Source organism: Sinocyclocheilus rhinocerous, unplaced genomic scaffold, assembly GCF_001515625.1.
Source record: "Sinocyclocheilus rhinocerous isolate Xijiao unplaced genomic scaffold, SAMN03320098_v1.1 scaffold225, whole genome shotgun sequence".
Lineage (NCBI taxonomy): Eukaryota > Metazoa > Chordata > Actinopteri > Cypriniformes > Cyprinidae > Sinocyclocheilus > Sinocyclocheilus rhinocerous.
Window position 1 is genome coordinate 2130055 of NW_015630532.1, and position 24232 is coordinate 2154286.

The window sequence follows — 24232 nt, forward strand, 5'->3', positions numbered from 1 at the left end:
TTTTTTGGTTGTAACCACGGTTAATTTTCGTAAGGGATATTTTCATGTTATTTTATATCTGTTTATTTTACGGCATGTATTTGTGAAAATGATTAGGCTATACTTAGCACACACCACATAGAATAACGCTGCGCATTTCAAGGTGCTTCAGTGGACCTTAAAGGTCCCATGGCATGAAAATTTCACTTTATGAGGTTTTTTAACATTAATATGAGTTCCCCTAGCTTGTCTATGGTCCCCCAGTGGCACCTGTTTTGTCAATGTTAAAGTTCTTTTTAATATATCAATAAAAAAGTACGACAGGCTTTTACTCAAGTCTTTATCACTTTATTAAAATTAAGCAAAACAAAACGACAAATGTTTACTTTCACAAGCCGTCAAGTATAGGCTTGTAGTAAGCTGTCTCTTGCCTATAGACTCAATCAGGTAACAAAAATGTCGGGAAACGACACCTCTGGCCATTCCGTTGGGTCGTTTGTCCAGTCACAGGTACCGTACGGATAGCCCGACCCAATATGGCTTAGTTTTTCTACGTATGTTGCTCTGTCGAACGGCAGAAATGATTTTATGTAGGCCATTCTGAGTCAACACCATGCTTTTCCAATGAGGGGGAAAGGATTGTTTTCCCCCACGCCGACTCCGCCCACACAGCTATGATGCGACACCGATCAAGTCTATTGGGTCATTTTTACCCAGGCGCTGGGTCATTTTAATGCTGGGTTATTTTTTTCTACCCAACCGCTGGGTTGACCCTGTCTCCGGTGAAACTTCTCAACAATGCAGCTGCTGAGAGCACGGGTTTTTTAAGTCCACAGAGCGGTTCTCAGCGCCGCCGCCGATTTGGTGCACTCTTTCGGTGAAATAAAGGTTTGTATACATTTTATTTCATTTATAAAAAGTCTTTAATGTGGTGTAAATTACATTATTTTACGCAACGCAACATAAGGACGAGATGTCAGTCAGCTGCATCAGCAGCGGTCGTTTCGCGCTGGAAACACTTTTGCCTTGCATAACCAGTGGCGGCTCGTGGGTTTTAAAATAGAGGAGGCACACTTGCATTGGTCCGGGATCCCTGCCGATTATTATTAACCACTTTGAAATGGCTTTTTTGGTTGCTTTTAGTCAGAAAACGTAAAGAAAATGACACACATACAGCAAGATAATATAACTTCACTTACCTGGCCTATCACTTGAAGCAAACATCCATCCCTTCTTAAAAGTCTGTTAAAAGAGTGCTGCCTGTTGTGCTATTTAATTATGCCGACTGCTGTAGTCTATATCCAGTTAGGCGTGTTTTCCCCTTTTTTTAAATTTGTATTTATACTGTTTGAATGACAGCTTGGTAAATCTGTTGGCGATCAAATATTATTATTTTTTTTTACCAACGGAGGCACGAGAGCTCTCCCCCGGCCTCCCCCTCCCCTCCTCTATCGCGTAGCGGTTGTAGTTACATCAGCAGATTCGGAACATTCGCGATAGAAAAGCGGCACTTTTCAACTTCATTAACATGTTATGGTATTACAGCTGTGAAATTACAAACAAAAAATACACATTCTGAGACTTCCCAGGTGGTTCCCATGTTTAATTTCAACCAGTGTGACAGTTTGGAAGCCATGTTCCTTAACTACGTCTTTCCCTATACCTACCAGGAATTTTAGATTTACTAAGAACACAGGTACAGGTAGGAAACAAGATAAGTATAACTGTTCGGTGGAGCAAACACACCATGGCTGCTTCTCACACTCTAAAAAATGCTGGGTTAAAAACAACTGACATCTCGTCCTTATGTTGTGTTGTGTAAAATAATATAATTTACACCACATTAAAGACTTTATAAATGAAATAAAATGTATACAAACCTTTATTTCCCCGAAAGAGTGCACCAAATCGGAGGCTGTTCTGTGGACTTAAAAAGCCTGTGCTCAGCTGCATTGTTGAGAAGTTTCACCGGAGACAGGGTCAACCCAGCGGTTAGGTAGAAAACCTAGCACCTGGGTAAAAATATTAAAAACAACCCAATACAATGACCCAACTGGCTGAACCCATCATTTGGGTTAAAAAAATAACACAGCATTTTTTAGAGTGCACATAAACAACAAAAAAGCTACTTCCCTTTTGGCTTCAAAATAACTAAAGGGGGACAACTTCTATGAACACACAGCTGGAGATATTACAGGAATAAACAAATGAGAATCCAACTGTTTCATTTCTACTTTGATGGTCATTGCACCTTCCTTTGATGTTTCCCTTCAATGCTCATCATTCACAATCCATTTAATCTGAGGTGTGCACCACTGAGCCATTCAAAATATGAACAGAAATGTGTATTAAAGGGACAAATATGTCATATATGCATATATGCAATATATGCCAAATATGCAAAATTAAGGCCAAATAGAAGCTGGGGGCACTAAGGTCATCGCAATGAAACATCTTCAAAAATATAACAAACGTTTAATTTTTCTGACAGTGAAATTCAGAAGGATGGATACCAGGGGAAGGCCTCCATACATATCTTTGTCCACACATCAAACAATGAGCAAAATTTATACACACACTGAGAGGTATTTTCTTCCTTGCATTTAATGACTGACTTTAGCTCTGCACAGTTTCACAAACACGGGTAGAAAAAACCCTGACATTATGAGTGAATGTATAAATTTTGGATGGTGTGAATGGACTGCAAAAATAATGGGGGGGGGGGCTAATAACAGCTCTCAGACTGATTAAAACATAATTACTGTTATTTTCCCTCTCCCACCATCCACAGAACCAACTGTCTGAACCCTGGGCAAAGGAAAACAAGTTGTTTATACAGCACAGTTTGTGAAGGTAACAGTTTGCAGTCTGTTACTATGGGCTGAAAGGGTTTGTCGGGTCAGACTCCTGTTGTGACCTCCACTGTCTGCAATTATCTTTCTATTCCCTTCTCCTTACACTCACCCTTGGTCTTCCTTCTCCCTCTCACTGGTCTTGTTTTGCTTTCTCATAAATAATTCTCCCCTTTCCCTGTCTTCTTCACTTTCATCACATTTTAGTGTTAACCTTCAAATATATGCTACACAGAGACAATAAGATGACAAGTCTCTCAGCATAAGCTGCATCAGGTTTGTAATCCACTGTTTACAAGAAAATGCGAAACTACTTTGTCTTTCTAAACTGGAGAATTAAGCTTTTGTCAATGATAAAGTGAATTGGAAAGTTCTGGAGTGAACAATAGACTGCTAACAACTCAGGTAGTTTGTCATAAGTGGAAAATGACTGTCAGATGCACTGTCAAGGGCCCTGTCTAAAGTGATGACAAATAGACTGAGAATGGGAAATCATTAAGAGAAGATTTATGTTGCCCTAGTCAGGTTAGTTTTGGCTGTGAGGAATATATTTAATCATAACCTATGTCAAGGCTTGATCATGATCTAGTTAATAAACCAGCACATTAGACCGTAGTTTGATGTTAGGAGGTATGAATGAAAACTGTCTTAAGACAGATTAAGAATCATTAGCACTAGAGCTGGTAGTAAGGATGTTTCCTCCATTATGTTTAGCTAATTAAGCAAATTTTAAGGATGTTTTTTTTAAGAGTTTAATGGAGGTACTCTTTTCACTTACTCAAGTGAATTTATGATGACAAAATGAATCCTTGGCCTCACACACTGAATACTGCTTTTCTTTTTTGGCCTTCTTTGCAAAAAAACAAAACAAAAAACAACAAACAAACAAACACACACACACACACACACACACACAATAAAAACCAACCAACCTCAGAGTCACAGACATTCCTTCTTGAAGGAAAGACTAAACATTCAAATGTCTTGATTTGATTCTGAGACTGGCGTATTGGATTCATTAAATTATTGAAATTATGAAATCATTAGGATGAAGTCAGAGATTTACTGTACATATTATTTGAACATATTTTCCATGTGCAAGAAGATACATAAAATATTTCATACAAAAATATATTCCAGTATAATTTTATATTAAAATAATACCTATTATTATATTACTTCTATCTGAATAATATTTTTTACTAGTACTTTTACGTAGTCTTTAGAGTAGAGTTTTACCACTGTATCACCATTCATTCAAGTTTTAATACTGTCTGTCCTACTCATTACCTAGAGTTGGGGTCCGGTCTCGAGTACAGTTTTTTAAAGGACTCGGACTTGTCACGGACTCGGATGCATTTTTACTCGGACTTGACTCGGACTCGAGCTTTTTGGACTCAGAAAATATGTCAGAGTCCAACCGAGTCCAGGGACAGTTGACGGAAATGTCACTGACTCAATGCATTATCACGAAAGTGATATTCAGTATTTGCATGTGTTTTTATGTCTTGTCCAGTACTTGAAAGCCGATGGGTTTCTGTGCACACACCGAAAGCGTGCTGACAGAATAACGCGCCTCTCAGTCAGCATGCAAATGCCGAATTCTTTCGCTTAAGTTCTCTTAAGTTCTGTTATTGCTACACACTTACACGAAAAGTTATGTCAAAATGCCCGCCTTGGAGACTATTCATGTAAATGCAGTCGGTTTTGTCTTAAGTGAACTTGAACAGTTGGGAGAAATACAGATGTGTCAACAGCGTAAAACCTGCAGCCGCCGACTGCGTCATAAATGTTAATCAAACAAAAGAAAAGGAGAAAGTCACTCACACTGAATCACTTATTAACTTTAATAAGAATCATCTATATTTAATGTATACAGTGAAGATTATTTTTACATTTATTACTTCATGAAATGTCTGTAGTAGGCTATTTCTAGAGGCCTTTACTATAGGCTATCTGAAAAACTAAAAAAAAAACCTTTAATTTGTATTTTTGAGTAATATATTTATTTATCATTTAGCTTGTAAGTAATACTTGGAGTGTTTACTTGCCTTCAGTAAGCTTGAGAATGTTTTATTACATTAGTTTATTATTTTTTGCTTTTGTATTAGTGGCAGTTTCTAGCTTCAAAGAAAAATCATTTTTCTAACATCTTTGCGGCAATAGTTTTTATGGGGCCAAAATCACCTTCGGTGTGCATTATTTTCTAATAATTCAACGGCCCGTCATCAATTATTCCTTACATAATGTAATTTATTGCAATTAATGCAACTATAAATGCATTCAAAAATAAAACAGGTGTGAGTTGCCTGTGACTTATGGAAAATATATGTAGGGCTTTTATACACAGTGTGTGTTATTGTACAGACTAGGTTTATCCCTCACAGCCTCATTTTCATCCAAGAAAAAATTCAAAATGCCCTGTCTAAGGGGTACGTTTACATTGGCATCCATTCATTTTTTGTTTGTTTTTTTTTTAACCCAGAAATTAAAATGCAGTTTCTTCTTTAATGGTTCAAACACTGACACAAACTAATTTTGATTATTCAAAATTCATATTTCATAAAAAATCGTAAAAATGATATAAAGCTTGTTTTTTATTTCGATAAAAGGTGCATTTTCTGCTCTTAAGGTCCCATTCACCTACTCTTTTACCCCCACTCTTGAATTTATACACTTACTTTAATGATGAATAAAGTCAAGTCCCGCCCTTTCATTTTTCACATTCTAAAATCTGTTTCACTCTGAAATATGTCACAATACATAAATCAATTCAGCCATAACTTCTCTGACATGACTTTAAGTTTGCTAAGCAAAGCAGGACACTAATTATTAATCAAAAATCTAAATGGCAAGATGCAATAGTGTTTGCTTTTGTTACATTTAAATGGACATTGCGTTTAGTTGTAAAGGTGAGTTGAGTCCGACTCGGCCCATTTTGGACTCGGACTTATCTCGGACTCGATTGGTTAAAGACTCGGACTCGACTTGGACTCGACTTAGCTGGACTCGAACCCAACACTATCATTACCCACGTCTAACTGGCAAATTGTGATTTAATGCTAGAACTATAACACGTAAAGAATTAAGGTAGAGTGACTGTACATTAACATCTGTAATGAAATATACTTAAAATCACATTTTGAAGTACTTATGTTAGTGCTATGACCTTGATACCATTATATCCTTTCAGAGGAAGAAAAAGAGAGCTACACAGTGCTAAGTAAAGGGCCATTCACACAAAGTGCATTCTTGCATTTAAAAAGCTAGACGGAGCAGAACAGAACAAACCGTAGGTGTTTCAAAATGCACTTTTAAAAGCGGAACTGTTTTTAACAGAACAGTCTTGTCACGTTAATGCATCTTTAAATCTTGCTTCAAAGATAATTACAGCAACAATACAAATCACATTTTTTGTGACTTGTATTTCTTTCTACCGTCTGCTGTTTACCTATTATTTATAGTCACCTTCATTCCAGACCATTAGTCATTACATTCTCTGTGAACACCGCAGGTATCATGAAGGTCACAGGCTCGGAGGTGCACCTTTAATTTAACGGAGCTGAGTGCTCACGAAGAACCAGCTCACTCACAGACCCTTTCAGGTTCATTTCAAGTTAGTTTTGATTTAGATGTGTCTGAAAGTGATGTGTATTGGTGAGTGAGTTGTTCACTGTGTTATCTGTCCATCCATTTCCACCAGGGTGACCTTTTTTGCAAACAGATAGGTGGGTATTAACAGCCAATCACAGCAACGTGGACAGCAATTCACAGAAAACTCAAGGAGAACACAACAAGAGATGCTGCCTCCCTTTGATTTTATTCCCACTGGCAAACTTGTGTCGCATGAGTCAATGCATAGTGGTCATTAAATATGTAAAAGCTTAAGGTCTCTGCTGACAAAATTTTTTAAAAGTAACCCTTAAATTAGTTTTGATACTCTGTTTATCCTCTCGAGGCAACGCACATCTCTATATTTCAATTACAAGTAAGCTTTCTTTACAACATGCTGACTCCTTATCTGAAACAAAATGAGAAGAGTTAGTTTTGGCAGCAGCATCAATCCATTGATCTCAAAGGAAATGGAATCCTTGCTGTGGTGTGCAACACCCTTGTAATGTGTCTAGGGATATGCCGGTATCAAATTTTCATGTTGCGATTAATTGCTAATGCTTTTATCACGGTATTCGGTATTATCACGATATTGAAATTAAGTAAAACAAAAGTGCTGTCATAATACATTATAACAGGTTTAATAAAATTTTTCTTATAACAAAAATAACTGAACATATGTGTCTTTCATGTGGTTGCTAGCTCAGACTCTTGTCTGTTGGGGAGCAAGTGTCCCTTGTTTCTGCTTTACATTATACACACACTAACACATCTTTCACTTTCGCATTCTTAATCTTTTGTCACAGTCAAAATTTTTTATCTAAAGCAGTTTATCTCTTGGTATAACTGTGTGATATTAATGATCTGAACAGCGTGCGGAACATTGACAGTATTAAACTGATCAGAATTGCGAACACGATGCAACGTGAAAGCTTAACTAACTCAGTTATTTTATTGTATGGCCACCTCTGATAACAATTTTAACTGTGTGTAAGTTTACATTAGATTCTATTTTACAAGTCCACATTCAATGTTTAATGTTGCTGTCCAACAAAATGCAGTCAAGAAGAGCCACTGACAGCAGCATGAACCAGGAACAGTGTCTTGAATTGAATTCTAGCAAATTCCAGCTGAAAGCGAAGCCATGTTATGTCCCTACAATGCAAAGCACACAGTAATGTGTTTTGTTAGATTTATGCCAAACACAATTATTAAGCGCAAAGGGAAAAGGTTCAGATTTGAACTTGAAAAGGCATGCAAAATTCCTGCAGAATGATTTAACTATTAACTACTAATGTGGCCAGGCCCTTGCACAATAAACCAGAAAATTTACGAGATCATATTTTCATAATCCTTTAAAGGAGATAAAGTTAAACATATTTGGAATGCTATCTATGCAGGGCTCAAGCATGAGACTTGACTTGAGATCTAAATTCTCCCCTTGGAGCACTTAATACAGATTACACAATGTTCAATATATAAAGAGAGAGGACAGAAATAGAGGAGGAGGTAGGAAGGAGGGAGGGACGCTGAAGAATTGTCAGAGGACTGAGGTAAGCAAAGCATTTATTTATATACTCTTGTTTTATGATTTATGATATATGATAAGAAGTATATGAATACTCCATATACTATCTAGGCATTTATAAAATGAACAGCTCAGAATCTCGGTTCAATACAAGTTAACCTCTATCAACAGCATTTGTGACAGGCTGTAAATTATCATAGAAAATCATTTTGACAGATCTCACAGTTTGTTAAAAACAAACAAAAATTACATTTACAGTAATGCACTTACAATGGTAGCAAAGGGCAAAGCATTTCAGAGGGTTTAAAAGCAGACACATGAAGCTGATATTTGCTGATATTCTGCACTTGTATTAATGCTGCTGTACAAACATCAGTGTCATTTGAACTGTAAAGTTAAAATCATGCTTTTAGTGCTGGGACTATTTATATGGCAAATTTGAAGGATTAATTATTACTTTGCACAAACAAACCACATTGGTAAATGATTTTATCACGATCTATGAAATTCGTTAGATATTTATTGTACATTAAACACATTTTTAGTTTTTACAAAGTGAAGGACAAAATAAAATGATTTTCTGTGGCCTAGCCATTTACAAATTATACTGTATAACAAATTATTTGACAATGGACAATACACTTTTTTCAGCGAATTTTAAACATTACTGAAATGTGTTCATTTAATTATTGAAATATGTCTTCATTTTATTCCAGCATTAAACTATATCAGTCTACTACTAAATATGACTGTACCACAGGCTCTTGTGCCCTTTATTGCAATCAGATACCAGCAGATTTATTATCCTTGGAGTCACATCCCTTTTTTTTTAAAATCCAGTCGACAAATTCAAAGCTGAATGGACGGCAGAACAGGGCAAAGAAAAGTCGGTAACACTCAAGTATAGGGACCAATTTTCACTATTAACTAGTTGCTATTAGCATGCCTATTATTAACATATTGTTTATTAGTACTTATAAAGCACATATTGTGCATGACCATATTTTACATCTCGAATCCTACCCAATACCTAAACCTAACAACTACCTTACTAACTATTAATAAGCAGCATTTTAGGAGTTTTTTTCAGGCAAAATCATAGTTAATAGTTTGTTAATACTGAGAACTGGACCTTAAAATGAAGTGTGACGGAAAAGTCAAATTACAACAAGTATATTTGTCACCAACTACTCAGGTGAATGAAAAGAGAAAAGAGGCATGCCACAATCAAAGGAGAGGTCTTAATCTAACTTGATCAACTCATCCCGTCACTGAAAACTAGTCTGAAAACTAATCTGATGCTTCTAATAGGATTGATGAAAATTTACTGACCTATCCTACAACATAATCTCTTAAAATTACAAGATGAAGCACAATAGTAACTGCAGAGTCACAACTCTGATGAATGGAAAAGTCAGGGTCTTGAGCGTGAGAAGCTGAAAAAGCTGCGACATGTGACACAATAGTCAAAGACATATTCATACATGATTTACCAGTAAAATCTATATATACTGTATGAAAGGTGCTATAGCTTTACATTATTCAGGTTAATTGTCACACAGACCAACTATAATGGAACGCTGTTGAAATTAACAACTAAACAGAAAAATAGCATTAAAGAGCCAAACTATGTTTTTCCACCTTTATAAATTGGACACAGTGAAAATGTGCTGCTTGGAATTACCTGTCTTTTATATTAAACATTTAGTTCAACATTATATAAGCAGGATTGTAATCAAAGTGGAACATGAAGAATATGCAGATTTTAAATCCTTCAAGTATTAAGAAGATTTCTAAAATATAATTAAATTACTTACATGTATCAAGAATAGACAAAACCCTCTAAAGACAGTAAGCATTTTAAGTAAAAACAGTCCACAGTAGTTGTAGCTGTAAACCAGTCACTTGAAGTGACAGTGGAAAAAGAGCAGGGCCAAGATTAGATACAAGTGAATATGACTATTGAGCATCTGTTCTGCTTTGAGAGCTTCAGAGTGGTTTGCCCATCAGAGATTTTGTTATCTTTAACAGAGGAGCAGATGTGTTTATACTAAAGCTTTTTTTCCCTCAATTACGCTTTCGCTTTAACCTGTACACACTCTCTCCCTTTCTCAGTAGCTCTGCAGTATTTAAACTTTATCTGTTCTTTCTCAGTGTCTCATTCAGCTTTATCAGTTTCACTGAGCCAGGACCAGAAATCATATACAAAGCTTTGTTCACAATGTGCATTGTAGTCTAATATAGTTTAGATTTATTTTAGACTGAGCGATGTATGATGCTGTTTTACTGTTTGTTAGATATTGTAACTCTGTTAACATGATTGTATTTTGTAATGTTTATTCTGATAAGGGCAAGAGATGCTTGTTAATTTATGCTGATAAGGGCAAGAGATGCTTGTTAATTTATGAGCTCTTGTGTCAGACTGTTTGTGAGGGTAGAATAATGACCAGAGCCATCATCTGGGTGGGAAGCAACTGGCAACATTGTCTCAGGCATTACAAAGGGCTCACTTAACAGAAACATAATCTTTTTGGATGCTTTTGCATGTTATTTAACTTTTAAAACAAAAACGAGTCTTTCAGTGACCACAGGAGATGATTTATTTAAAAAAGCAACAGAGAATTTAATCACATGAATTTCTTAGGTTTCATTTATGGAAGACATAAGGCTTGTCATCTATCTGGATTCTTGTGGAGATTTTTTTTTTTAAAGGGGTCATATGATGTTGCTAAAAAGAACATTATTTTGTGTATTTGGTGTAATGAAATGTGTTTATGCGGTTTAAGGATAAAAAAACACATTATTTTCCACATACTGTACATTATTGTTTCTCCTCTATGCCCCGCCTTTCTGAAACGCGTCAATTTTTACTTAACTTTTATAAAGAATATCTCTTTGGATTTGAGACTTTAGTCTTTGCAACTTTACAGATCTTCTTTATGCACCAAGAGCTTTTAACACTCCATAGAGAAAGGAAAAATTGAAATCGCATCATATGACCCCTTTAAGAGTATGGTCTTGAAAAATGAGATTCTGACTCCTTCAGTGTTCCTAAGGGAATATTCATCTTTTAACAAACTCTCCTAGTTTTATCCGTTATGTCAATAGAATATCCATCCATCCATCCATCTGAAAAAAAAAAATACTCTCCTGGGTTGTTTTCTTTAAAGTAAAACAATGTTGATGAAACTATTAAAATGAGACAAAAAATATTTCAGATAATCTTCTTTCACATAATTAAGTAATTATGACATTATATGACATATAATTCATAATTACTATGTAGTTTCATAATGAGTAATTATGTTGAAGAAAAGGGAATGATGAAAAGCAGTCACTCCATCTTCAGCAAAAAAAGTGACAAAAGAACCACTTAGCCAAACACCTTGAACCAGAATAAAGCAATCACAATGTACAATATTCTTCATAATGACATTTTATCCTAACCTTTTTTATGACACGCATGACAGTTGGCTCAGTCACCCAAATCATAATTAAAATCTTACTTTCCAGCACTTTATTTCAGATATAGGCAAAGAAATTATCAAGTTTAATAGAACGTTTGACAAGACACCTGCCATCAGTTTATTATTCTACTGTGCTGGTGGCCAGATTTAAAGAATCTATTCTTTTTGTAATTAAAATAAAATAGTTACATTGAATAGTTTTGCAAATTTTAACAGAAAATAAAGAAAACAGTCAGTGCAGAGATTGTTCCTAGATATAGAACACCATTCACAAGAGTATCTGTGAATCTGGCAACTCTTTTTTTTTTTTGGTGTAGGATTGTACTAGCTGCTGTGATAATGCCCACCATAATCACAGAGGATTCGCCACATGAGACAAGAGATGCAGAGCTTAGGAGACAATAGAATGGAAGAATATAACAATGGGCCAAGAATCTCTAAAAATTACTTCCAAAATGTGCTTGCTGTGGGAAAATCCCAAGTCTATCCATGCCTTTCTGTTTGTAAACTTTTAATAAATCCTCACTCATGCCAATTCTGTACAACTTTACAGGGGTCAGACAATATCTGTGCAGAATCTTATACTGATTATTATAACAGACACCATCCACAGCATAACCAAATAACTTATACAAATACAAAGAGCATAGATAATTGATTATTCTCATCATTTGTATTTTATCTAACACTAACATTTGAAGATATTACCAGAAGATTCTTATCTTTATATCTTTTGAGAAAGTAAAAAAAAAAAAAAAACAGAAAATACATGACCAATGGTGTGAATTTCACAACTGATCCAGTGTAGCCTACAGCTTTTTTTAGCCAATAGAGAGTTTGGGGTTGTGCCAAAGGGAAGCTTAGTGCTGTTGCTATCATGAAATTGCCATAATTTTATGAAATCCCCCAGCAGTGAATGAGTTTTATTGTAGATTTAAACCCCCCCACACCTAGTGCTGGGCGGTATGACCACAAATTTATATCACGGTATTTTTCAAAATTATACTGGTTTCATGGTATATGACGGTATTTTTTTTTTCATGCATGACCGGGTGTTTAACCATATTTTCTACTGATTGAGAGAGGAAATACTGCAGTGTATTGACTTAGAATGCCCTATTTTACTGTCATGATGAGTGAATATTGTCAAAAAATACAACACTAAATAGTGACTAAACTCGACCTCTTTTAATACATGTTAACCAGGAGTCACTCTCATTTATAATCACGGCATCGTCTGATAAAATCAACATACATCTACTAGTGGTTCAACGGATCACAAATCTCACAGTTCGGATCACATTACGGTTTTTGACCCACGGATCGGATCATTTTTCGGTTTGGTACTAATGTCTGTCGTCATGAAGTCGTTCGAAAAACTGGTTCTGGCTTATCTGAAGGACATCACTGGACCCTTACTGGACCCCCTGCAGTTTGCTTACCGAGCAAACAGGTCCGTGGATGATGCAGTCAACATGGGACTGCACTTCATCCTGAAACATCTGGACAAAACAGGTTTTGTCCAGATTACAATCTTTGTGTAGGCAGCCCTGTAATGCAACTAGGAGAATACAAACAATATTTACTGGCCATTCTTTAGCCACTCAATTAAACTGGAATGGCTCAAACCAAAAGAGACCTTTTCAGAACCTGTTGTTTCATATAGGCCAGGGATCCTCAAATCTGGCTCATGAGATCCACTTTACTGCAGAGTTTAGTTCTAACCTTAAGACTATTTTTGAATGTTCCTGGTTAGGAAGTGTCTGGTATTTGAGAGCTGTGGCGTGTTTTCTGAAAAATAAATAAATTGTATGTACAGTTGTGCTATAGATGATAGAATGGAATAGAATAGAATGAGATGCAGGGATTTACTAGGATGGAGGTTAGGGGAAGTCGTGGCCTAATGGTTAGAGAGTCAGACTTGTAACCCAAAAGGTTGCGGGTTCGAATCTCGTACCGGCAGGGATTGTAGGTGGGGGGAGTGAATGTACAGCGCTCTTTCCCACCTTCAATACCACGACTGAGGTGCCCTTGAGCAAGGCACCGAATAAATTGCATAGTCTCACACAAAGGGATTAAGGGGACTGGTGAAAAGGGAAAAAGAGGTGCAGCCACATCATTGCATAATATGGTGATATAAGACTGAGATCTCATCTTGCAACAGAGCATTGTTCCACCAATCCCTATGTATATTTTCTGTATGCAAATTAATGTTCAGTTTCACAGCAGCATAGAGGCAGGGCACTCAGACCAAAGCAACAACCAGAACATAATTCACAGTAGATTTTGCAAAAATCTATACAGGAATATGATTTATGATAGTGGGAATAGAAGTAAGGTTGAAGGGACTATATCAGCATTCTTATGATGATTTTATATTCGCATGCTACTAAGACTGTCAAAATATAAGTATATGGCTAATTTTCTGTTCATTTTATTGTGCTTTCAATTAATTGTTAATAACAGTATTATTTTAATTTTGGTTGTCCAGGGTTTATTTGCAGGGTTCTTGAGACAACCCCTTAAACAGTTACAAATGGCAATCACATGGGAGGGAAAGGATCCCAATTTCCATTACAAAGTTGTACACGGTGCAGTGAATACCTATGAATTAATTAAAAATACAAACTCCTTATCAATTAATGACGGCATTTTTCTGCACATATATTAGTCTCAGTTATGAATTGTGAAAACTTAGTTTTACAGTTACAGGAAAAAGTATGTGAACCCTATGTGAAAAAGCATAATAGGACCCCTTTAAAATATAGTCACAAAAATGTACAAGCACAGCTGGCATAATCAAATAAGTATTTTATAAACGTATTCATGTCTTTACGGTTCACAGTACAGTGGAAAATGGAAAAACAATGGGAACTTTGGATTCAATAACTGGACGTGCTTTCTTCGGAAAATGACACCCACCAAAAATTTTCTGTAATCAGACCTGGACAACAGTCAGAGAGAATTTTGCACCATCTTGCAAAACAAACTACACTCTCAGAAAAAAAGGTACAAAAACTGTCACTGGGGCGGTACCTTTTCAAAAGGCACACCTTTGTACCTAAAGAGTCCATATTGGTACCTTAAAGATACATATAAGTACCTAAAGTGTACATATTAGTACATAAAAAGTCCAAAAGTGTCCCTTTTGAAAAGGTACCGCCCCAGTGACAGCTTTTGTACCTTTTTTCTGAGAGTGTAGTTTCAGTTCAGCAATATTCTTGGGGCATCTGGTGTAAATCACTCTCTCAAGTCATGCCAAGGCATCTCAATAAGACTTGAAATCAGGACGGGGCCACTCTAGAAGATGTATTAATTTATTTATTTTTTGCCTGTTGTTGGCATTTACTGCTGCTTTAGGATATTGTTTTGTTAATCACCTTTAAACTTCTGTTTACCAGAGCTTTAACTGGTAAACAGATGGCTGCACATCCTCCTGAAAAATGTCCTGATAAACCTAGGAATTCATTTTCCCGCTGATGATACAGCAAGCAGTCCAGACAATGAGGCACAAAGTGTTGTGTATGTGTGTGTGTGTGTGTGTGTGTATAAATGTTTTTTTTCTAAACAACTCAACCTGGTTTCATCTATCAACTGGATATTTTTCCAGTAGCACTGTGAAACAACCAGGCATGATTTTGCAAACTTCAGATGTGTAAAAAGGTTTTTTTTTTTGGAAAACTGTACCTCCCTCTGTGGTGTCCCATAAACACCATTTAAACTCCAGAACTCACTGAGTATTCTATGCTGTGGTCTTGAATTCAAAGTGTAGGACACACACTCATAGGGAGACTAGCAACTAGCAGGGTAGGTGATTTGGTTCAAAATAAATTTTTGTTATGCTGGTTGAAAGTCTCTTCACATCCCGATAGCAGTCACTAAGTTAAGTGGTCTAAATGTATTTATATGTATTTATACTGTCTGCGGAAGGTGTAGGACCATAACATTTTCATACAATCATATTCCTCGGTCCGAGGATTTCGATAGGCTGTCCTACCTGCCTGTCAACATTTGTAGTTGCATACCTCTGCGCACCCTGTTCACACAGACATGATTCGTTGCATTCAACCCTCCACCAATGCCATCTCTCATGTCTTTATTTAAAGGGGACCTATAATGCAAATATCACTTTTACAAGGCTTGCTGTAGTTGCTGAAGATATACAATGTCAGCACCAAAGAGGCATTGTAAGTTATAATAATAATATTATAAGGCTAAAAACACATCTCTTCCATCTTTATTTGACTCTCTAACTCTAGCACTCTCTATTCTAATTCTATTCTTTAAAAAAAACCTTGTCCCTTTTAGACTTGCACTCTATTCATTTGCTGCTTGTTTTCTTAAAAAAACAAAACAAAACAAAAACCTAACACTTGCTTTCTAATCTTTTTGTATTCTATCTGTTTTTTGATTTTGATTGCTTCCATTGTCCTCATTTGTAAGTCGCTTTGCATAAAAGCGTCTGCTAAATGACTAAATGTAAATGTAAATGTAAGTGTTGTGTTTTGGGATGCACCAATGAATATACGAGTCATATTTTGTTCCAAATTGCCTTTCTGAAAGAGCTCCTTGGCACTCTGTAAGGCTAATGTTGCTAAAGCTACCATCATCTCTGCCGGTTTTCACTGATGCTGCCTTCACGTGCTACCAGAAAGATTGTAAATAGGAAGGTGGTAGTTCAAAATTGCATATGAAAGCAATGTGAAGTTGACCGCTTGAATTTGTTGACCTCATAATCACTAGTTCAAGTTCAAGTTCTAATACTTTATTGTCATTCTAGCCTTTCAACAAGTGTCCAGCAGAACAAAATTGCATTTCTCCGAGCCCAATGCTCAATGTGCATAATAGTGCAAACATAATAATAAAAAAAAAAACATTATATATATCACAACAACAAATACCATGATATACATTACTATACATCTTAAGGTAGTGCAAAAATGGATGTATTGCACATGATTACACTATGAGTGCATAATCAATACTGCTCAAAAGTGTCAGAACAGAAGAAACCACATATATGATTCAACCAATCTGTACATATATAACAGCAGTCCATCAGGTAGCAGCATAGGGAAGAATAACATAAATGAATCAATCAGTCCATACCTATGTATTCAACAGTCCATCAACCAGTATATCTGTATATGTCAATGTGAATTGAGCAGTCTAATAGCTTGTGGAAAGAAGCTATTTCTGAATCTGGCAGTCTTGTATCGCATACTTTGATAGCGTTTGCCAGAAGGCAGAAGGGTGAACAGTCCATTGGCAGGATGGGTGGAGTCACTGATTATTTTGGAGGCTCTACTAAGGCAGAGTGTCAGATGTAATTCCTGTATAGACGGTAGAGAGGTCCTGATGATTTTCTCTGCTGTCCTTACCACTCTCTGGATAGACTTCTTGTCTGCAGCCGTACAGCTACTAAACCAGACTGAGAGGCTGCTGGTCAGAATACTCTCTATTGTGCCTCTGTAAAAGGTTGTAAGGACAGGAGGGGGAAGGTTTACTCTCCTCATCTGCCTTAGGAAGTGCAAACGCTGCTGAGCCCTCTTTACCAAGGAAATGGTATTAGTGGTCCATGACATATCTGCAGTGATATGCACCCCCAGAAACTTGGTGCTTCTGACTGACTCCACAGTACTGCCATTAATTGTAAGTGGATTATGAACTGTCTGTTTCCTCCTGAAGTCAACAGTAATCTCTTTTGTCTTGCTGACATTCAGTGACAGATTGTTGTTGTGACACCAGATGACAAGCTGGTTAACTTCCTCTCTATAGGCTGATTCGTCCTCGTTGCTAATGAGGCCCACCACTGTTGTGTCCTCTGTGAATTTAATGATATGATTCGAATCATAACTGGCACAGCAGTCATGAGTCATCAAGGTAAACAACAGTGGTATGCGTGGGCTCAAAACACAGCCCTGAGGGACCCCAGTATTCAGGATGATGGTTCCGGAGGTTTTGTTCCCAACTCGTACTGTCTGGGGTCTATCAGTTAGAAAGTCCAATATCCAACTGCACAATGAGGTGTTAATGCCTAGTGGGCCAAGTTTTTTCACCAAGTGCTGGGGGACAACTGTATTAAAGGCGGAGCTAAAAATCAATGAAAAGCATCCGCACATAACTGTTCTTGCTCTCCAGATGTTCCAGGCTCAAATGAAGTGCTACTGCTATGGCATCATCGGTGGAACAATTAGGTCGATATGCAAACTGAAATGGGTCGAATGCTGCAGGGAGTCTGGATATGATGTGCCTTTTGACCAGTCTTTCAAAGCACTTCATTGCGATGGGAGTGAGGGTTATCGGGCGATAGTCGTTGAGTGTTGATACTGGTGACTTCTTTGGCAGTGGTCTGATGGTAGTAGACTTTAAACATGAAGGTACAATGGCTTGGCTTAGGGAAGTGGTACAGATGTCCACAAGTGGGACTTATAAAGTTTGTGATAGCACGCGAAGGCACCATGAGACCAGCTATGTTGTTATTTTTATCTCAGCTCATTTGCATTTCTGTGGGGTATTTTGAGCTAAACCTTCACATGCACACTCTGGGGACATCAGAGACTTATTTTACAGCTTGTTAAAAGGGTCATAATAGGTCCCCTTTAAAGACAAAAACAAGTAAACACTTCAAATGAAACCTCTATCAGCCTACTTTTAAAATATCTGATGTGACAGAATATTGTGATGGTAATGGAAAGGTTGTTTAAACAACAATGCATAGTATGTGCTTTAAAATGTGGTATATAGTACAAGAAGCAAGCAGAAATCTCAGGTATGAGCAGAGGAGAGTCAAGACTAGTAGTGAAACTACTGCAAACAATAGGCCAGCCCGAGGCAATCTGTGCTATAGTCTCATATATTTCTACTAGGACTGAATCCTATACTGCTTTTCATGTTGAGCTACTGCCTCCATCTAGATTGAGCTAGAGAAAGAGAACAGTCCGGTACAGAAACATAGACAATCAAAGTTTTTCAAGATGAAAAAGTGCTGTCAAGTAACTGTACTGAGTTCGCATAACTGTAGGAGCAGTTCAAAACACCCTCAGGTCAAAGGTTCAGCTGAGACAGACAGATGTATGGCAGGAGAGGGTGGTGCCACAGCTGGCTTAAAGGAGCTAAAGTCAATATGACTGTCAATTTCTCACATAAACAATTCCTGGTAAACTCCTACTCAACATTTCACTCGGATATAATAGAGAAGAAGCAATAAGCAAGAAAAGTTGTCACAATTTCCATTTCATGCTGACTTTCGTATAGAACTCAACTGATGTATGGTCACAGGTATACTCATCCAATCAGATTTTAAAGCCAGAATTGCATATAATATAGAAGTTAACAGAATGAATAGATGCTTCTGTTTTGTGACATTCATTATGGAGAGAGAACCCACTTGCCAAACACTTTGTCCTTTACTTTGAAATAAGATTTAATTCTCTTTGCTGTTTTTGGAATAGATATCCACATAATTATTTAGCTAAGAGTATTTGACATTTTTGTCTACCTTGTACATATTTTAACGTCTAAGACTTTTTGCACCAGAATTACACTGTTAGACTTTTTATTGTATTTTTGCGGTAAATTACTGGCAGCACTATTGCCAGTAAGTTACTGTAACTACCCCTTTACAGTAGCTTATCGCAATTTCATTTTACAGTATGATGGCCTTACCGCAATTTCATTTTACATTAAAATACCCTTACCGCAACTTAATTTTACAGTACTATATCCTTACCGTAACTTAGTTTTACAGTATAATACTATTACAGTAATTTTACTGTAATTTATTTTACACTATTTATTTTATAAAACCTTTTGAATATTTTAGATGAATGCCATTGAATTTAATAAATTCCAAATAAGTGACTTGAGTCCATGTACAACAGTATATGTTTTTATTCACTGTCACTATTACTTTTTTATTTATTGTGCTTTATTCTAGAACTTTACAAAAAAAAGTAGAGAACTGAATGCATAACAAACCAAAGCAGAGATCATGACAATAGTGCAACAAAAAGAAATATGGCAACAAGCATCCCAGTTGGTCTTGGCTGCATGGCCTCCATGACAGCTGATCTGAAACAAAACAGAGGGGAAATGTGTTGTGTGGCTGTTTTAAAGTATCTTTTATTTGTGATAGCTCTTGATCCAAGGAATATCAGTGTGTATCAGCTACTGTAACAACATTTGTATTGTTTGTAAATATTAGAGCAAAACAGGCTTTTGAGTCAATCTAGAAGTACTCTTGAAGAATAGGACTATAACCGAAATGAATACTAAATCAAAGTACATTAATGGCTGTCATCAAATTCTCAGAAATATTTCCAAATGAATCAATCCAATTAAATCATATGGAAACTGGAATCAGAATAAGAGAATAAGAATAATTGTGAATCAAACTGAAAACTGAATTGAATCAAGATCAGAACTGAATTAAGAGCTTGTGAATCAAATGGAATTATGAAATCTCTATCAATCCCCAGCCCAACATCTGAGTGATCATTTATATAAAAACAAAATAAAATAAAAAAAACCTTACAAAGCCAAAGATGCCGTGATTCTAGGTGGCCCCTAATAGAGTCTTTGGGGTGTAGTTGGCTCCTGCTGACACACAAGAAAAAGGGAAGAAAAGAGGAAACATCACTGAATATGTGAGAGATATTGCATATCACAGGTGTGGGATGTTTTATCATGTATGTATGTATATATATATATATATATATATATATAAAAGTAATCTGATTACGTAACTTGCGTTACTTGTAATATATTACCCCCAACACTGCATATGGGTACAGTCATTTTAGACACTTCCAAAAATGTTGCAACAGAGATGGAAATACAGTTTTTAAATACATGAATTATGTTTCCATCTTTGTTGCCACAGTTTTGGAAGTGCCTTTTTCTGTTCTAAAGAAGGGGGTATCCCAATACTTTTGTCCATATAGTGTAAGTACAAGTCATTGGTGTTTGGTGATGAGTTTTTGGCTCAAGGTCTTCATTTAAAGTCACACCAGAGGTGTTCAGCTGGGATTAGGACTTGGCTTCTGCAGACCAGTCAAGTTCTTCCACACTGACTGAATCAATAATTTCTTTTTGAACCTTGCCTTATACACAGAGGCATTGTCATGTTAGAATAGAAAAGGGTCCTGTCCAAACTATTGTTATAAAATCAGAAGCACACAATTCTATAGAATATCATTATATGCTTAAACATTAAGATTTGATAAGAAGTAATCAAACCTGTTCATTAGAAGGGGGGTCCCTATACTTTATATAGTGTGTGTGTGTGTGTGTGTATATATATATATATAGCAAAACATCTCTTTAATTATTATCATATTAAGACATTTCTGATTACTCTAATTTGCTGCATAGCATAGCTGCAGTTAATCTAATGTCACATACTGCGTCTGACAGTTAAAACATACTTACAAAGCCAAAGATGCCCAGTGCTGTGGCTATTAAAAGAGCCTTTGGGGTGTAGTTAGCTCCTGTTAAAACAAGCAAAAAAAGAGAAAAAGAATAATCATTGTTTTTCGTCAGTGATTATTGACTAATCACTATATGTTATGAACATGATACATCACAGATCTAGACTGACTGCTAGATTAATCACTTACACAATCACTTACAATCAACACTGAAAAAAAGAGAGAAGAGAATATATACAATAAAATATAAAACAAGAATTAATATGAAACTTCAGAGAACACTGATTTTGCTTCTATTAACAAACAAGAAGCCATAATAAAGAATGCATTTTCATTCTTGAATTAATTAATTACAAATTTCCTTGAATATAATTTTTTTTCTCGTTTATGCACTGGCGTAAATGTTTTATTTACGAGAGCGAACGTGCGCGAGAGAGAAGGCGCACGCAAGAGAGAGAGAGAGCGCTCGTGCTATTTCAAATGACGTCACACACATTTAACTGCATTTAACGGTATTCATTTAACTGTCGAGTAAAATATACCATAACTGGCAGTAAAAAAGTCGAAAAACATTGTTTGTGTAAATACTAGATTGGGTTATACTTAGATAGTCAGTCAGTTAGGACAATTGAATGAGTTTCATGAAAGCAGCAGTTTTTGAGGAAAACGAACAGTTCCCTCAAACTGTCCAAGTAATAGCCTATAATTAGATTATATATTTACTTTCTTCATATTTTAAAATTTCATAGATATTGGTAATGGTTTACGTTTTAAAAGTAAGTAAAAAATTACTTACCACAGGAAAACTCGCAGCTGACATCTGGCGATTCACTCAGAAGGGACGTCCGTTATGCGCGCACCGGAAACAAACCTCAGTTTATATAACCTCTGGCAGGTTGTTGCGGGGCCTTGCATGCGAATAAAATTTAAATTTTGTGGGGTGTAAGCAAAGTTTATATATTTTATTTTTTAATCATTTAAAAAAATTTTTTTATTTCACCACACTTGTGCTTACCCAGACATTAAATTGAGAATGCAGATTCATGTTTTTCATCCGCAGAACAATTTACGGTAGCACTACTGCTTTTGAGCAAACAGTAAAGTACAGCAAATTCCCATATACAGTAAATTACTGTAAATGGCATAAAAATACCCATAATGCAGTGCATATTACAGTAGTTAACTGTAAAACATATATATGGTAATTTACTGGGCTTTTTTGCGGTAAGTAACTGTAAAATTACAGCAAAGTCTAACAGTGTAGGTGGGCAATGACTGCACTCTATGTCTTACACAATTTTGGTGAGCTAAATCAAAATGATTTTCAGTGACAATTCCAGTTAATGCTAGCCATTATGTTGCATGTCAGTAGGACAGTGCGGATAATGATTAAATTATACTTACATTCTCCATAATTTAACAAAGGCTACATTTAATTAGTCCTGACAAGCACCATCTTTTATGAGACAGCATCATGGACTTATTCCTGACAGTGAAGAAGGACAGAGTTAGTGTGCAACAATGTAAGAGAAACATGTCTTCGCGTTTTGCTTGCACAATTTCACCTACCCACAAAATTTCTACTGATGTGGCACATAGCACTCCTAAAAGAGTGTACCCATAACATCAATAATGAAATGTCAATCAAGTGTATATTGTACTGTATGTGCACCCTCACATCTAAGATGAAACTGTCAACTTCCAAACAACCCTCTTTTGAGAAGATTACCCTTATCAAAATGCAGCAACGGCCCCTGATGTTTGCTGGTCCTCTGAAATTGGGATTGAGAAAAGAACCCCTGCTGAGTCCTCAGTGTGCTTTTGCTGTCAGATTTGACCGGCACCAAGGTGAATGTGAAGAGCTCTTATGTTCCTGTTCTATTAGAGAGCTCTAACATATTCTCCACAACTCATATTGGAATAAGCCAGCTGCCCACTTACCCCCTCGAAACAGCTCAACTGTGGCAGGGGATGTCGCACCTACTGACTGCTTTTGCTGAAATTTTGCCTCTATGGAACTGTGGTTTGAGGGCTCACACTTAACCTAGTGTGCCACTTATCAACTGTTCCACATTTTTTCAATGATTAACACAATCAATCGACAAGCAAAGCGACATGATGCATGTGATGCACTGTATGTCAGTGGGTGAACTTTATCAGCACCACCAGCTCTGCTCCCTACTGATTTAACAGCCCTATCAGTTCCCTTCTCAAACTCTGGGAACAACCAGTAGTTTGGGGTTTGTCAATGACACTTGGTGACACAGGATCTCATGGGCTCAGGAGTGACCAATGAGCTTCTCACCACCAATTTACCCTGGAGAACCACAGGCAACAAATCATTTCCAACAAATCATTTCTAACACATTTCGGTTCTCTCTCGTCTGTTTTTCCTCTGCAGATGCAAAAGCACATACATTAGCAAAACAGAGACCGTTGCCCATGGTGACCATTTACATTCACAAGGTCACAGACACGGTCACGCACCAACCCTTGTTTTTCAAATTATTATTTAAATTAGGTGACACTAAATCCATGGAAAATCTCCAGCTTTAACCAAGGTGGTTTTCTAGACATGCTCAGCTATTCTTGCTTTCTATCTGTAATGTGACCTTGAACAGTTGAAAAGCTTGTAGTTACCGGCAGCACTTGAATATAGCCTTTCTCAGTTATTTACAGTGTTAAATGTACACAACCACAGTTTCTATGAAATGAATTTCAGAATTTCTGAGCGATGGAAATATATTATAATTGACCCTTCTCTAAGCGCCACTCACCCTCCAAGACATCCCATAGGAAAGAACAGGAGATTTCTTTGAACAGTATGATTTTCAGAAAAAATATACCCATAAAGATTGAAATTTACATTTACATTTAGACATTTAGCAGACGCTTTTATCCAAAGTGACTTACAAATGAGGACAATGGAAGCAATCAAAATCAACAAAAGAGCAATGATATGCAAGTGCTATAACAAGTCTCAGTTAGCTTAATGCAGTACACATAGCAAGTTTTTTTAAAAATTATATAATAAATAAAAAGAAAACAGATAGAATAGAAAAAGAATAGAGCAAGCTAGTGTTAGAGGCCTTTTTTGCTTTTGTTAATTCTATAATAAATAAAAAGAAAACAAATAGAATACAAAAATATTAGAAAAGCTAGTGTTCCCTTTCATGGGGACTTCGAACTGCGTCCTCTAGGGGTCGCTATGGGGAACGTCTCGTCGTGACCCGTGTCTGAAGCATACATTGAAAAAACACCAACTCGTTGGCCGGCGACAGCCATGACGTCACTACCGGTGCGACTATAGTATAAATAGGCGCCGGGAGCACACATCATTCTCTTCTTCGTCTTCACTGACCG

General features: G+C 36.5%; 1 protein-coding gene and 2 long non-coding RNA genes across 3 annotated transcripts in view; 1 reads left to right on the plus strand and 2 right to left on the minus strand.

The window, feature by feature from the left end:
• galr1b (galanin receptor 1b) overlaps positions 1–24232 on the minus strand; it is a 39969-nt gene that overhangs the window by 2460 nt on the left and 13277 nt on the right. The window lies entirely within an intron of this gene.
• On the plus strand, positions 1597–6398 carry LOC107740460 (uncharacterized). The gene is made up of 4 exons (XR_001640081.1): positions 1597–1675; positions 2471–2564; positions 2771–2832; positions 6346–6398. It is a non-coding gene; the product is annotated as an uncharacterized LOC107740460 (long non-coding RNA).
• LOC107740461 (uncharacterized) lies at positions 19419–21706 on the minus strand. Its single transcript, XR_001640082.1, has 3 exons — positions 21666–21706; positions 20871–20929; positions 19419–19511 (listed from the first exon to the last, which is right to left on the minus strand). It is a non-coding gene; the product is annotated as an uncharacterized LOC107740461 (long non-coding RNA).